At 44.0% G+C, this 14,536-nt stretch overlaps 1 protein-coding gene across 1 annotated transcript in view; it reads left to right on the forward strand.

Moving 5' to 3' along the window:
- Positions 1-2,751: 2,751 nt before the first annotated feature.
- Positions 2,752-14,536, forward strand: part of Papola (poly(A) polymerase alpha) — a 68,600-nt gene continuing 56,815 nt past the window's right edge. Inside the window, exon 1 of the mRNA XM_023719636.1 lies at positions 2,752-2,964. The gene's annotated coding sequence lies outside the window, so the exon portion shown is untranslated. The remainder of the gene's footprint in view (positions 2,965-14,536) is intronic.

Raw genomic sequence — 14,536 nt, forward strand, 5'->3', positions numbered from 1 at the left:
CAGCACTGGGATCACAGGCATGCAACACCACACCCAGCTTGGTTTCTCTGTTGAACTATGTAGTCCAGGCCAGCTTCAGAGTTATAATCCAATCATGAGCCTTCTGCCTCAGTGTCTTTGGATTATAGGTGTGCACCACCCTGCCTAATTCTCTTAGAAATACAAATGCAGTCTCACTCCTGTCAAAACTCTCCATGGTCCTTCTCTTTTCTCTCCAAGAAGCTTCAGGTCTCAGATCTGAAAAATCTTGTCTTAGCTGACCGTCTTAGCTGTAGCCACTTCCCCCAGAATGCTACTATCATCTGGTTTATTTCATTCATGGTCCTTATTACAATCCTAATTCCTGTGTCTGTTTGTAGGTTTATTATCTGTTCCCCACCCCCATCCCTTCTTTGAGGTCTCAGTGTGGGTCACAGTGGAAAGTAACACCCCTCTCCTGTGCCGCTGAAGCACTGCGGTGCTGGGGGGCGCGCATGCCGCTGTAGCCATTCAGTGAGTGAAGGCTTTTCTGGGGGCGCTTCCCAGCTTGCTTCCGCCGCCACGTTTCTGCAGTATTCCTCGTTGCCTAGCTGCTTCACAATTCTTTCTCCAAGTAAAAATTCAACTGTTGGTCTTTTATTTCTTTTCCTATTGTTCCCTTTACCTGGTATGCCCCTGCCCTCCTCGGTCCACTTACCAATTCCTAACTTTTCTGCCAAGATATTTTTAAAGTCACCACTTTGTGTTTTTTGTGGGGGACAAGGTCTATGTAGTTCAGCCTGGCCTTGGAGTCCCTGCGTGCTCTCAGGCTTGCTTCAAGCTTGTGATCCCTCTGCCTCAGCCTCCTGAAATGCTGTGCTTACAGGCTTGGGCCATCATGCCCAGCTCTAAAGTTAGCTCTTGTGTGAACTGTGTCTTCACTTCTTTTCCAAGTATATTAAGTATATGTAGTTTCTTATGACTGTCTGCAGCAAGTAACACAGTACTCACATGTCCTAGGTACTAAACATTTATTGGTTTTGCTATCTAGCTCTGTCATCCTATGGAAGTGTGAGAACCAATTTGTTTGGAGTAACTATAAACAGCTGGGGATTATAGCTCATTGACATAAATGCCTGCCTGGCAAGCACAAGGTCCTGAGTTCAATCCCTGGCACTGAAGGAAAAAAAAAAAGGAGTAACTATAAGTAAAAACCAGGAAAGGGCCTGGCATGGTGGTCCATGCCTGGAATCCCAGCACTCAGGAGGCTAAGAAAGGAGGATTGCCCTAAATTTCAGACTAACCTGGACTACACAGTGAGTTCAAGATCAGCCTGAACTAAACAGGGAGACCTTGTCTCAAAAAACTCAATCCAACTAACCAATCAAACACTCTCCTCCTCCCAACAAAATCAAAACTGTAGAAGTTTGACATTTATCCCTTTCTCTGCCCCTAGGGTCTTGCTTGGTTGCCCAGGCTGGCCTCAGACCTGAAATCTTCACACCCCAGCATCTTGGGTAGCTGAGCTGACGTGATTTGTCACCATGCCCAGCTCTTCTCTTTCACTGCTTTCTGAGACTTCTGGTGGAGCACAGCATGAACTGGTCTCCTTGCCCGGAATTCATAAAGGACATTTTCAGTACACATCTTTGTAAGCAAGCTTTTAAGACCACAGCCTTTAATATATTACTAATTTTTCCAGATGTTGTATCTTCAATTTATTTATTATTTCTTTTGTACTGGGGATTGAACCCAGGACCTTTGCACTGAGCTACCTCCCCAGACTTTTTATTTTGAGGCAGGGTCTGCTGAGGATTCAGGGGTGTGTGTGTGTGTGTGTGTGTGTGTGTGTGCATGTTCAGAGTTTTGAGCTTTGGTTAAAGTAATTTTCCCCTAGTTGACCCTACTCCCCATTTACCGGTGTGACAGCTTGGAATGTAGATGTAATTTGCAGAAGGAAAAAGTATTTTGCTAGGGGCAAAAGAGGTAACTTAATTTCTAGTTCCACCCAAGTGATGGAATACGAGCTCGAAACACAGCCTTGGGGGCAAATGAGGGCCCGAACAGCCTTTGCTAAAATCCCAAATCCCAGTGGTTACTGACGGCTTTTTCAAGTAGTCCCAACTAATTTGTCAAAAGTAAAATTAGTTCATGTTCCAGAATGCGCTGTCATCCCAGTCCTGCCCTGCAAAAGTATTCTCCCGACCAATGCTTAGTGCTAGCCGGCCCCGTCAGGGCATCAGGCCACGCTCTGGCGCCCCAGGTGCCAGATTCTGCGCGAGGCACCGGCCCGCCGCACAGCACCGGCCTCCGCTCCCGCGAGGCAGGCGCCGCTCCGACTTTCCAGGAAAGCACGTGCCGGCCGGGGATTTGGGAGCCCAGGCACAGACCCGCCCCGCCGGCCCGGGGCGCAGGGGGACAGCACGTGGTGCACGCGTGGGTACACAGACCCCGCGAGCGCCGCCGCGGGCGGCGAGAAAGGCGGATCTTCAAAAGCGCCGGAAGCAGTCCCCCGCGGGGTCTGGGACCTGTCCAGGACGCACCTACCCTGCTGGTCACGAGAGTGTGTCCTCCCGAGGAACAACCAACTTACCACCTGAAGCCTCCCAGACAGCTCCCACCCATCGCCCGATAATTCGAGTGAAAGCATGAGAGGAATCAACTTGATACTGCGGACCGGCTGTCACCTCCTGAACTACGTCTCCCGTGAAGCCCAGCGGCGCCGAGGGGCTGGCGCGCAGGCGCGCGCACAGCGTGCGTGATGACGTCAGCAGTTCTAGAACGTTGCTGTGGTAGCGCACGGGCGCCATGTTAGGACGAAGGGGAAGGAAGAGAAGCGCTTAAAGCGGCGGGAGCGGGCGCGGGAGTGGGGTTGGACCCACGGCTGAGGCAGGCTCCCCCTCCCTCCCGCCTCAGTGGATCATGCCCAGGGCGGCAGCGGTGGCGGCGGCAGCGGTTGCGGGGGGGAAGTGATTAGGCGGTGCCGGCGCAGGAGACGATGCCGTTGTAAGTGATTTGTGTTCTGTTTTTTCCCGCACGCCGGCATGGCCTTGGGGGGCGTCGGGGGAGGGGAGGGGGAGTGCGCGAGCCGGGCGCGAGCCCGTGGGGCGGCGGGCGGGACGCGGGACAGCGGTCCTTGGAGTTCGCTCGGGCTCCGCGCTCGCGTCCCTCACCCCTTCCTGGCCGGGTCGGCGGCCGGCGGGCCGGGGGCTTCCCCTCCCGGAAGAGCTCGGCATCCTCCGGCCCGGCCTCCCGCGCGCGTCCTGCGGCTGGTGGGAAGCCACTCGCCACAGCGTCCGCGGCGGAGCAGCAGGCCCCGCTCTGCGTGGGTCCGCGCCGCGCTGCGCTCGCCTCGGGGCCCGGCGCAGGGCTCCGGGCCGCGTCTCCCCCGCTCGGTCTCCGTCCCGCCGGCCGCGAAATGCTCCTGTCGTGCGCCGCAGTCACCTCGCCTCCGCCCGCCGGGCCGAGCGGGCTTCACCGCGAGCTCAGAGCCCAGTGCTGGGCGCTGAGCCTGGTCCTCTGGGCCCCCTTCGTCCCACCTCGCTCCGCAGCGGTCCCCGGGTCCCCTCCGCGGAAAGGCGTAAGGTCAAGGGTTGCTCTGTTTGGTTTTGATGGTGTGACCGGTTTCTCTGCAACTTTCTCCCTCCATCTCTCTAGTGTGTTTTGGTTTGTGAACATAAGCTTGCTAAGCCCGACAGGCCAGCATCCTGCAGTCTTTACCTTACGAAGTCTTTTAAAGTTTCCTTCTCCCTCTCGTCCTGTAAGAATGAGATGTTAATTTGAGAACTCAGGGGTAGGTTCAAAAATAAGTAACAGCTTTTAGTTTGCTTAAATTCTGCGGTGTAGCGGCCTGAACTGTGAGACTGCAAATTCTTTCATGTTTGGAGTTTAAAGTGTGATCGTTCCCCTTTTAGAGGCACCGAGCTTTTTTTTCGTCCATGTAGTCCTAAAAGGAAGCATGTTACTGACAGTTTTGGTTAAACCCAAGATGGTTTTGTGATTTCTAGACAGCTAATTCAGGAACCTTTTGGAAAGCATAACGTTTTAACTTTTAGTTCTTGCAAATATGATTGATAATTGACGTTTATAAATTTGTATGTAGGGGTGTTTTTTTAACAGGTGAGACTCTGGCGTGAACCTTAATGACATATCAAGTTCTAATATAATTCAAAACGAATTTCATGCCTTCTTTCTCATGCCCTTGCTTCATTTGAACGTCCCTGAGGTTTTGTTTAGAGACTTTTCAATTTTTCTCTAATGAAAACATTTCTTAGCAATTTTCCGATATAGAGGGAGGTTTAAAATCTGCAAGGTTGATTCTAGGAGAAGGAGTCTAGGGATTTTTGTGGTGTTTTTCAGTTGTTTTTTGAGGTATTAAAATAAACTTAAGTGTTTAGGGGTTGGGGATATACAACGGTACACCAGTTTGTCTAGGTGCCTTGAGACCTTGGTTCAGTACCCAGTCTCTCCCATCCCTGTTCATTTTAGATGTTTACTTAAAGTGATGTCATGTATGACATCGTCTTGATGGGGGTTGAGACAGGGTTTTCTGTATGTAGCCCAGACTGACTTGCAGTGATCCTCCTGCCTCAGCCCCCGGAGTGTTGGGATTATAGAATGCTTTTGTGGCCATTCCTGCCTTGACGCACTTTTTTATTCTCATTTTATAAAGAGATTTTGTATAATCGTGTCAGTATTAAAAAACGACAGAGAATATACATCAAAAAGAAAAGGTTAGCCAGGTGAGGTGGCTCACCTCTGTAATCCCAGCACTTGGGAGGCTGAGGCAGGACGATTGCCAGGCATTCTGGCCAGCCTGAACTATAGCCAAACCCTGTCTCTCAAAACAGAAAAGGAAAAACCACAAAGGAAAAGAAAGAAAAGGCTTTAATGAATAAATAATATTAATTTGTCTTTTTTGATAGAATTAAGTGTTCTTACACCTATTTCCAACTTTTGGGGGAGGAAGGTATAAATAGCTGTGACATTTTCCAACAGATGTACTAAAGTTGAAGGAATACAGAGAAAATGGGCATAGTTCTTGCACACAGGTAAAAAAGGTAAACTTTCAGGGCTGGCCAAGTAGCTCAGTGGTTTAAAGCGCCTGCAAGTAGTCGCACGGCCAGAGGTTTGATCTCCAGGCTTGCAGTGCCAGCCCCATCCCCTGGGCGCTCTTGAGATGGTGATTGAGACTGGGTGGGCATGGTGGCTCACACCTGTAATCCTAGCACTTGGGAGGCTGTAAACAGGAGAATCACTAAAGTTGGATTTAGTAGTGAGACCCTGAACACTGTAGATCCTTCCCTAAAAAAAGATAAACTTTCAACACAGAAAATGCTTTGGATTCCTTGGGAGTTAATTCAGATGTATAGAATGGAAGAGTTAAGACACATTCCCACAGAGATACCACCTTTCTCATGTGTTCATTGAGATTTGAACTATATAGCCAGTTTTTTTATTGTCACCCCCTTTTAGGCATAAATATTCTGTAATTGTTTAAAAATGGTAGAATGGTCAGAGACTTGAAAAATGTTGGTTGTCTTCCTTATTAAATTGCTTTTCTTTAATTTTTCTCTTGGGATACTGGGGATTGAACTACTCCTGAACTCCAGAATGTTAAACACAGGCTTGATCACTGCAGGACACCTATGCTGGCTTCCTTTGTTTTTTTCCTTTCTTTCTTTTTTTTTTTTTTTCTTTTGGTACTGGGAATCAAACTTAGGACCTTGTGCTTGCCAGGCGGGCTCTGTGCCTCTGAACTATCTCCCTGACCCTCTGTGGTTTGTTGTTGTTGTTGTTTTGGCACTCGGTGTCATATTTTCATTGTTTCTTTGATGTGCTTGTTGAATTATGATTTCGTTTTTATTTAATATTTTGCATGCCAGAGTTTGAGTACTAACATCATGTTAGTGCATGATAGGCAAGTGTTCTACTATCGAGTTAAAACCCCAGCCCATTCATTTCCTAGCTGTTCAGTATTTGATTTCCAGCTTGAGTTACGTGTTAAATTTGGGTGAGTGAGATTGGGTAATGGATCTTGTGTGAGAGTGGGTTAAATCAATGTTGAAAATGTGATCAAATGTGTATACATTTTGTTTAAACTTCGTACACAGTTACATACATAATTTAGGAAATATTGCTGTGTTTTAGAAGCCAACCTGGAAAACTTTCAAAAGTTTTGATAGTTTTAGGATCCCTTTCAACTCACCATGTATCCCAAGCTGGCTTGAATTTGCTGCAGTTATCCTGCTTAGCCTCTCCTGAGTGCTGGGATTATAGCCATGTGCCACCATGCCATTAATTGAGTACCATATTTAGTGAATACTATTGACATTTAGTCCAGATAATTACTTTCAGGGGGCTATCCCATATATTGTGGGGTGTTTAACAGTATCCCTGTACCTGTGTTCACAAGATGGTCCCTCACCTGTCATCTCCAGGTTTAGCCCAGCGTACTCCATGGTACATAACCTTTTGGTTGAGAACCACTACATTAAGACAAAGTATGAAAAATACATTGTGTTCTTGCCCTACTTTGTGCTGGTCAGATCATTGTTTATATCAGCACAGTTCTGGCTGTCATGCGTAAAAAAGACATAAAAGAGAATAGCCAGTATCAGTGACCTAGCATTTGTGCCATATTCAGATGTTAGTGGAAGAGATATTGAAGAAGACTTAGAGAATCTAGTAGCTTTCCTCCCAAACACTTGTGAGGGCTGTTGGGAGAAATAGAATTATATTAGTCATGAAAGGTAGACCTGGGACCTCCTGGTTGGTAGTAATGCTGGGGTAGCAGTGGTTCTCACAGTGAGATCTGTGATGTTTGATGAGAAGAGTTGTTAGGATTGATTTTTTTTTTTTTGAGACAGGGTCTTGTTGTGTAGCTCAGGCTGGAATTGAGAACACATTAAGTAGCCAAGACTGGTTTAAAACATGAAGACCCTCCCGCCTTAGCTTCTCCTAGTTTTGGGATTGCAGGCCTGAGCCACCACTCCAGGTTGATATTGTCTTATTCTGGTTATTTCAGTTAACATGATCTCTGTTCCATTTTTCTGCAAAAAAAACCATAATTTTGTTCTAAGTAATACTTAATTGTGTATATATACACCATATTTTATCCATTCATTAGCTGATTGCACCTAGGCTGATTCCACAGCTTTGAGAATTTGACTCTCAGATTCTAAGTTTCGGAGATTTGTGGTGTATTTCAGGCAGCCTAGTAGATGTTGGTTTTGGTTTTGGAATGCCGAGCATTATTAAGTCATTAAGTTGTCATGGCTGAGCTTCAACTTGCAATCTTTCTGTCTCAGCTTCAGAACATACGGGCACCATCATACCTGGCTGACTGTTCATGTATGATTTTTTTGATGCAGAACTTGAAAAGGAAGATAGTAAATAGTGGAATCGAGTATATGAACCTATATAATTCCTGTTTCCTGACTTCGGGGCTTCTACCTCCAGCTTGATAATGTAAAACATTTTGACGTATTAGAACATTCTTTTCTTGGGTTCTAAGTCAGCCTTTTTTTTTTTTTTTTTTTGTCAACTTTTTGAGACAGAATCTCACTGTACTACTGTTCAGGCTGGCCTTGAGCTCACTTGGAAGCCCAGGCTGATTTCAAACTCACAAGGATCCTCTTGCCTCAGCTTCCCAAGTGTTAGGATTATAGGCATGCACCACCACACCTGGCTAAGGCAGCTTTAAGTTAAGATTACACTTAAATTTTACCCTCAATTGCATTTAGGCGAGTTTATGAAACAGTTTCTCATAAAATGAGGCCGTTTTGATTCTTAGCTATTTCTCATTTCTTGTGTCTTATTCTATACATTCAATATTTTGTCTGACAGCCTTTAAATAATTGGACAGTCTGAGCTTATGGATTATAGTGCAGCAGCATTTTTTTTTTTTTCAGGAGGTACTGGTTCTCTTTCAAACTGGTTAAATTGGGCTTCCAAGTAGCTCCTTGACCATAGTTTTAAAGGTGTTGTACATCAGTGCTTGAATTAGCTCTGGATTGCATGTTTTACTTTCATTCTCATACTTTATCCCATTTCCTGTGGGCTCTATTGGGAACCACGTTGACTAGTTCATATAGAATCATTTATGTATGCGTGAACTCATTCCTTGGGGACCTTGGTATATGCCTATAATTTCAGCACGTAGGTGGCTGAGGCTAGAGGATTCCTTGAGTCCACAAGTTCAAGACCAACCTGAGCAACCTCCTGAGACTTCTGACACCTTCCCTCAAAAAGATAATTTTCAAAAAAAAGGGGGAGGGTTCATTTTTGAAACATGATCAGGCTGGTCTTGTCACTATTTAGCTCAAGCTGGCCTCAAACCTGCAGCAATCTTACTGCTTCAGCCGCCTAAGTACTAGGATTACAGATGTATGCCATGATACTTGGCTCTTTTTCTCTCCATTCCTCTGTATTGAGCCCAGGTTCTTTACCCTGAGGTATATCGCCAACTCTTTTTGTACTTTTTTTTTTTTTTTTTTTTGAGATAGAGTTTCCCTCTGGCACTAAGTTGTCCAGGCTGGGATTGAACATGTAATCATTCTGCTTCAACCTCCCAGAGTGCTGTGATTACATGTACATGCCACCAAATAGCTCAATACAGAGTTGTGTGTGTGTGTGTTTAGGACATTTAAATACCAAATTATTTACTGGTAGCACACTGTATTGTACTAGTAGTATATGTGGTATCATTCTGTGTGACTTAGAACTCAGGATGTAAAATATTCTCTTCCTCCCACATCCCCTTAGAGGGCATCACACTTAACATTCGCTCAACCACTGTGCTATATATATTTCCAGCCCTTTCAGAAAAGATAAAAGACTCCCCTGAGTTGCCCAGACTTGCCTTGAATTTACCATGCTTCTGCCTCGGTTTCCCTAGTAGCTGGTGTTACAGGTGTGAGCCACTGTGCTGACGCCTCCCAGCGTGTCTCCCCTTCACCCCCCTTCCCTGCCAATAAGTTAGGATACTGCTATAATGTCCAGCCTGGCTCTGAACTCTTGTGCTCAAGAATCCTCCTGCTTCAACCTTCTGAGTAGCTGTGACTACAGGTATGTTCCACAGTACCTACCTTTTAGTAAGTACTTTGAGTGATTGTATGTTGATATTTAAAGCCATTGACAGATTTGAAGTTATAACAACATTCTCATTTGTGGAAATAGAAGAATTTGGGAAAGAAAAAAAATGACCTCTTCTTTCACAGTTGCATGTTACATTGCTGTCTGTATTTCATCTAAAAACCAACTTCTTATATTTTCTGAGTTTTGGGGCTAAGGATAGTGTTGGCCAGTGTAATGGTGTGTGTTAACAATACGAGTTCCTCAGGAGGCTGTGTGAGGAGGATCACACATGCCAAGGTCTGCTTGGGTAATTTAGGCAAGACCCTAAAAAGTAAAAATAATGGGGAGTGTAGCTTAATGGTAGAGAACTTGCTTGCCTAATGTGGGTTAGGTCCTGAGTTCGATCCCCAACAAATATTTCCCTCCAAAAGCATTATGGTTATTTTGATTATTAGGAACATCTAAATTGTATTTCTTAGGGTTGGGTGTGGTCGTATATGTTTGTAATGCCAGCACTTTGGGAGGCTGGGCAGTTTAACAGTTTAGACACTCTCTCAAAATAAAAAGATGGGTGTGATGGCACATGGCTGTAATTCCAGGCTAAGGCACGAAGAGTTCCGAAAGTTTAAGGCTGGTAGTACAGAGTGAGTTTAAGCCAGCTGAAACTATAGAGCAAGACCCTATCTGGGATGATGGGGGGAGACTGGGCCCGAAGCTCAGTGCAGAAGCCCTGGATTCTGTGGGGGGGGGGGATCCATTTCCTGAAGTATTTAATACTGTACATCAATACATTTTTGAAGTTTTATTTTCTCAGATATGATTATTAATGTATTTTAATACAGGTTCTTACAGGGTCTCACTATACAGATTGGACTTGTAGTGATCCTGCCTGTTTTCAGCCTCCCAAGCCCTGGGATTACAGGTGTGCGCTACCACTCCCAGTCTCTGTCATCATCTCAGTGTGCCCTGGGGGTAGGGCCAGCATGGCACACTGGGGATCGAATCCTGGTTGCTGTGTTTGCCTAAAGGCACTTTAGTCCGCTGAGCTATTTGGCCAGCCCCTCAATTATTATTTTTTTAATTTTTGTTTTATTTTTCTGATGATACAGGATGTCACTACACACTTTGGACTCCCAGTGGACTGCTGGGATTACAGGCGTAAGCCACCATGCCTGGTTTTGGAGCTGTCATGGTGTATTCAGGGTCCCAAGGACCTACAGGGCATGCAGTACTGAGGATCAAACTTGGGACCTTGTGCTTGCCAGCCAGGTACTTAGGCCAGTGAGATAGCTCATCTGCCTAAGCACCTGCTTAGACAAGCACAGAGACTGAGGTTTGATTCCAGCACCACATTTGGCCTTGGCTGGGCATGCTGAGCTGGCCACTGAGTCTGAGCGCATACTTGTAATCCCAGCCCTGGGGAGCTGAAAACAGGAGGATCACAGTGAGTACGAGCTGCATAGTGAGACCCTGTACCAAATACATAAAGTTAAAAATTTTTTTGAATTATTTAAGTGATACTTGTTAAGTCCATAGAGGAATACTGAAATTTGGATGTTTTTTCCCTTCTTTCAGCCATTCAAGAGAGGCAAAGCAAAGGGATGGTTTTTAGATGCCATTAGGAAAGGAACAAAATTGACCTGGCCTTTGTAGCAGTTGAATAACAGGCACCCTTTCCCTTCTGCAAACAACCTTGAATTCACAGTTTAAATTTGTGCTTCATCATATTTTATTTCCCTTGAGCGTAAACTATTACATCATCTGTGTTGGGCCTCTGCTGCTGTTTACTGAGCATTGGCTGGGTGGTTCCCCTGGAATACCTTTTTAAGAAATACAGCTGTGTTCTGAATGTGCTTAGTACTGCTTAACACCCAGTACGTGGTGGTCAGTCTGTTAGCAATTCTTAGAATAATTTCTTATTGAGGAATAAATTACCTTGGTTATATGCTTGCTACTGTCATGAGCTAAACTCCCTGTGAATGACTACATTGTATTTCTGCTAAGATTTAATATTTAATGCATATTGAGATACCCTTTTCTGTCAAAGTCCCTTTTTCTCTGCTTAATCTGAATGGGCATATGTTCAAGGTTAAATAGCAGATATACTCGGAGTGTTTAAATAGGTTATTTTCAATTTCCCTATCACTTCCAGAGGCTATTCATAAAGTTAAGCTTTCAGTTCTAACTTTAGAGTAATGTATTTTCTGTTAGATACTAGTTACTAGATTTTAGGCAGTTGATCCTGTTGAAATAGTGAGAGCAATAACTTGTTTCACATGCCCAGTATAAAAAGGCACATTCATAGTCAAGCTTTTGTATAAATTGGGGTGAAAGGGCTGGCCAGATAGCTCAGCAGACTAAAGCACCTGCTTAGGCAGAGCACAGTGCCCAGAGTTTGATCCTTGGATGCGGTGCTGTCCCCGCCCCCAGGGCATGCCGAGACTGGGCATGGTGGCATGTGCCTGTAATCCCAGTGCTTGGGAGGCTGAAAACAGGAGAATCTTTAGGAGTCCAATCTACGTAGTGAGACCCTGTACACCCTGTACTGAAGTTAAAAAATAAATAAATTGGGATGAAAGTATTTAAAATTATTAACAGTTTGGGACAAACACTGTGGAGATATGTTGTCCTTTGTGTAAAGGTGACCTGCTGGCTTCCTCTATGCATAATCATGATTCCATTTCCTTTTTCAGGGTTTTGCTTTTTAAGATTTAAGGATTCAAATTCCATACTAAATTTGAGATTGTCCTGGAGAACAGACTGCGTTACATATCTTACTTACATTTCTGATGTTAGCATTGTGTTTTGTACATACTTAGTCAAATGAATACTATACTTGACAAGTAAGTTAAAAGGTGCTGGGGTGGGCAGTGTCTTTGGAGCAGTAAATAAAACAAAATTTGCTTTGGATTTACTGTTTCTTTCTTCTTCTTCTTCTTCTTTTTTTTCTTTTTACTATTTCATTGTTCATCTTTCCCTCTTAGAATGTTGAAGTAATCCTTCCACCTCCACTTCCCACAGAACTGGGACTACAGGTGTGCACTGTGCTGAGCTGTGGAATTTTTCATTTTTTGTTACATGGGATGGAACCCAGGGTTTTGCACTACTTTAGCTCTGAGGAACACCCTTTTTTTAAACACCAAATTTCCCTAAATCGTTAAATTACCTACCCAGGGTGGGCTGCAGCGAATTCATCTCACAGGAGCCTGGGATTGCAGGCATACATCACTGCCAGGCAGGAATGAATGAATGAATGAATGGGTGAATGAATGAATGAATGATTTTCCTCCCTTCCTTCTCCTTCCTCATTTTCTTTCCTTCTCTAGCATCTTCCTGAATTTTTCAGACAATGTCTCATTCTCCTGGGTGTGTAGGATGACAGGTGTGTATGAAGATGCTCCTTTTTCCTTTTTCTAAAACTGGTTTGGGGATCAAACCTACTGGTGCTCTACCACTGAGCTGCAAAAAAAGAACCAGCTTTTTTTTTTTTAAGACTGAAGTTGCCCCAGGGTCTAATTTGTGTTTCTCCTACCTTACCCTCTCTTGGTGGGATTACAGGCATGTACCAGCAAGCTTGGCTTATTTTTACTGTTTCCCTTATTATTATTTTTTAATATTTATTTATTTATTCAGTACAAGCTCTTGGTATGCAGCTCAGACTTGCAGCAATCCTCTCTCAGCCTACCCAGCACTGGGGTTACAGGTGTACATCACCATGCCTGGTTTTGGCGCCTGGCATGATGAACCGAGGGCCGGCAGAACATGCGGTACTGGGGATTGAACTCTGGTACTTGCACTTGCCAGGCAGGTGCCAAACTATCTCCTCAGCCCCTTTTTACTGTTTTTAATCACTGAGTGCTGCACTGAAAAGTTCCATTAACATTCTTGGTTTGCTTCGCCTCTTCGTAATAGTACTTCCATTGCCCTCCACCTGCCCTGCCTCTCTGTGCACACTCTTGTCCTCCTGTAGTTCAGACTGGCCTGACTGTACAGCCTTGCACTGCCACGCCCTGCTCTTAAAATAGTGTTTTTATTAACTTAAACTGAGTTGTATGTTTTTTATTTGTTTTAATGGTGCTGGAGATTATGTCAAAGTCTTGTGTGTGCCAGGCCTCTGTTTGGGCCTTATCCTCAGGTCCCTCAGTTTTAAACAGAAACTGTTCAGTTGCCTCTGGTGGCTAAAGAATGATTTTAGTAGGTGATTTATCTTGCTAACTTTATTTGAATTTAGTGGTGCATAATATGATTAGACAGTTTTATCTTCTGTGTGATTGTTACTGTTTACTTTTTTTTTAGTATTGGGGATTGAACTCAGGACCTTGCGCTTGCCAGGCTGGTGCTTATGCCACTGAACTATCTCCCTGGCTCTGCTGTTTACATTTAAAAATAATTTAATGAATTAGAGCTGAGCCTGAGGATGACTGACACCTATAGTCCCAGGCTGAGACAGAGGGATCTTGGGGGCCAGGCTATTCTGAGGTACTTAGACAGACCCTCTCAACACACATACACAAAACAAGGCCTTTTTCACACACACACACACACACACACACACACACACACCCCAAAACAGGTTTTTAAAAGTTTTTTAAAGTTTATATAATGTAAGGTGAAATTCACATCTCCATTCTTGGTGGTATCTTTGTGTGAATAGCTTAAGAAAATAGATGGTTTGCTGGCCATGGTGATTCATGACTGTAATCCCAACATGTGGAAGGCCACACAGTTTTAAGACCAACATGAAGTATGTGTGGTGACGCTGTCCTAAAGAAAGAAAGGAAAGAAGGAAGAAAGCAATTTTGTTTTTTTAAAAGGTAGCTCTTTGAAAGCTGTACAACGACACCTTGGTATAGTGCTTACAATTGTTCTGGAGTCAGACACTTGGATTCATAGACAAGCTTTTTATTTTCTTTCATCTGTAAAATGGAAACATTTAAATAGTAGAGTTGTAATAAGTGGGAATAATACAAAGTGTTTGACATCAACCTTGTCTGGTATATGTTGAAATTCAGTAAATGCCAACTATGATCATAATTCTCTGTAGATTTTTTTTTTTTTTTTTTTTTACCGACATTCTGGGCAGTTTTTCATGACTTACATATACTATTTATTTTTCTATGGCATAGTGTTACTTTTTTATAGTGTTACTTTGTAAACATGGTTAGTCATATTGATGGATATTTATGTGGTTTCCAGTTTGTTTCACTATATTGCATGTGAGTTCCTGCAACCACCCTGGAATACCTTTTTGTTTTATTCCTATGACAAGGGTCAGATTCCAGAACTGTGGGGTCTAGAGAGAATTTGATGAAGGGAATGGATACCAAACATGCTCTGCCCTGGATGTTGCTTATTTCAAGCTTATTATATAGGAATTGGGTTCCATCATTTACCCTCCTAATCCCCCTCGCCCTACCCCAGGAGTAAGCTAAAAATTTGGATTTTTTTCTTTTTTATTTTATTTTATTTTTTAACATTTATTTATTGTTTGTGGGGGGGG

This window comes from Octodon degus, unplaced genomic scaffold (assembly GCF_000260255.1).
Source record: "Octodon degus isolate 3935 unplaced genomic scaffold, OctDeg1.0 scaffold00070, whole genome shotgun sequence".
In the NCBI taxonomy this organism is placed as follows: Eukaryota; Metazoa; Chordata; class Mammalia; order Rodentia; family Octodontidae; genus Octodon; species Octodon degus.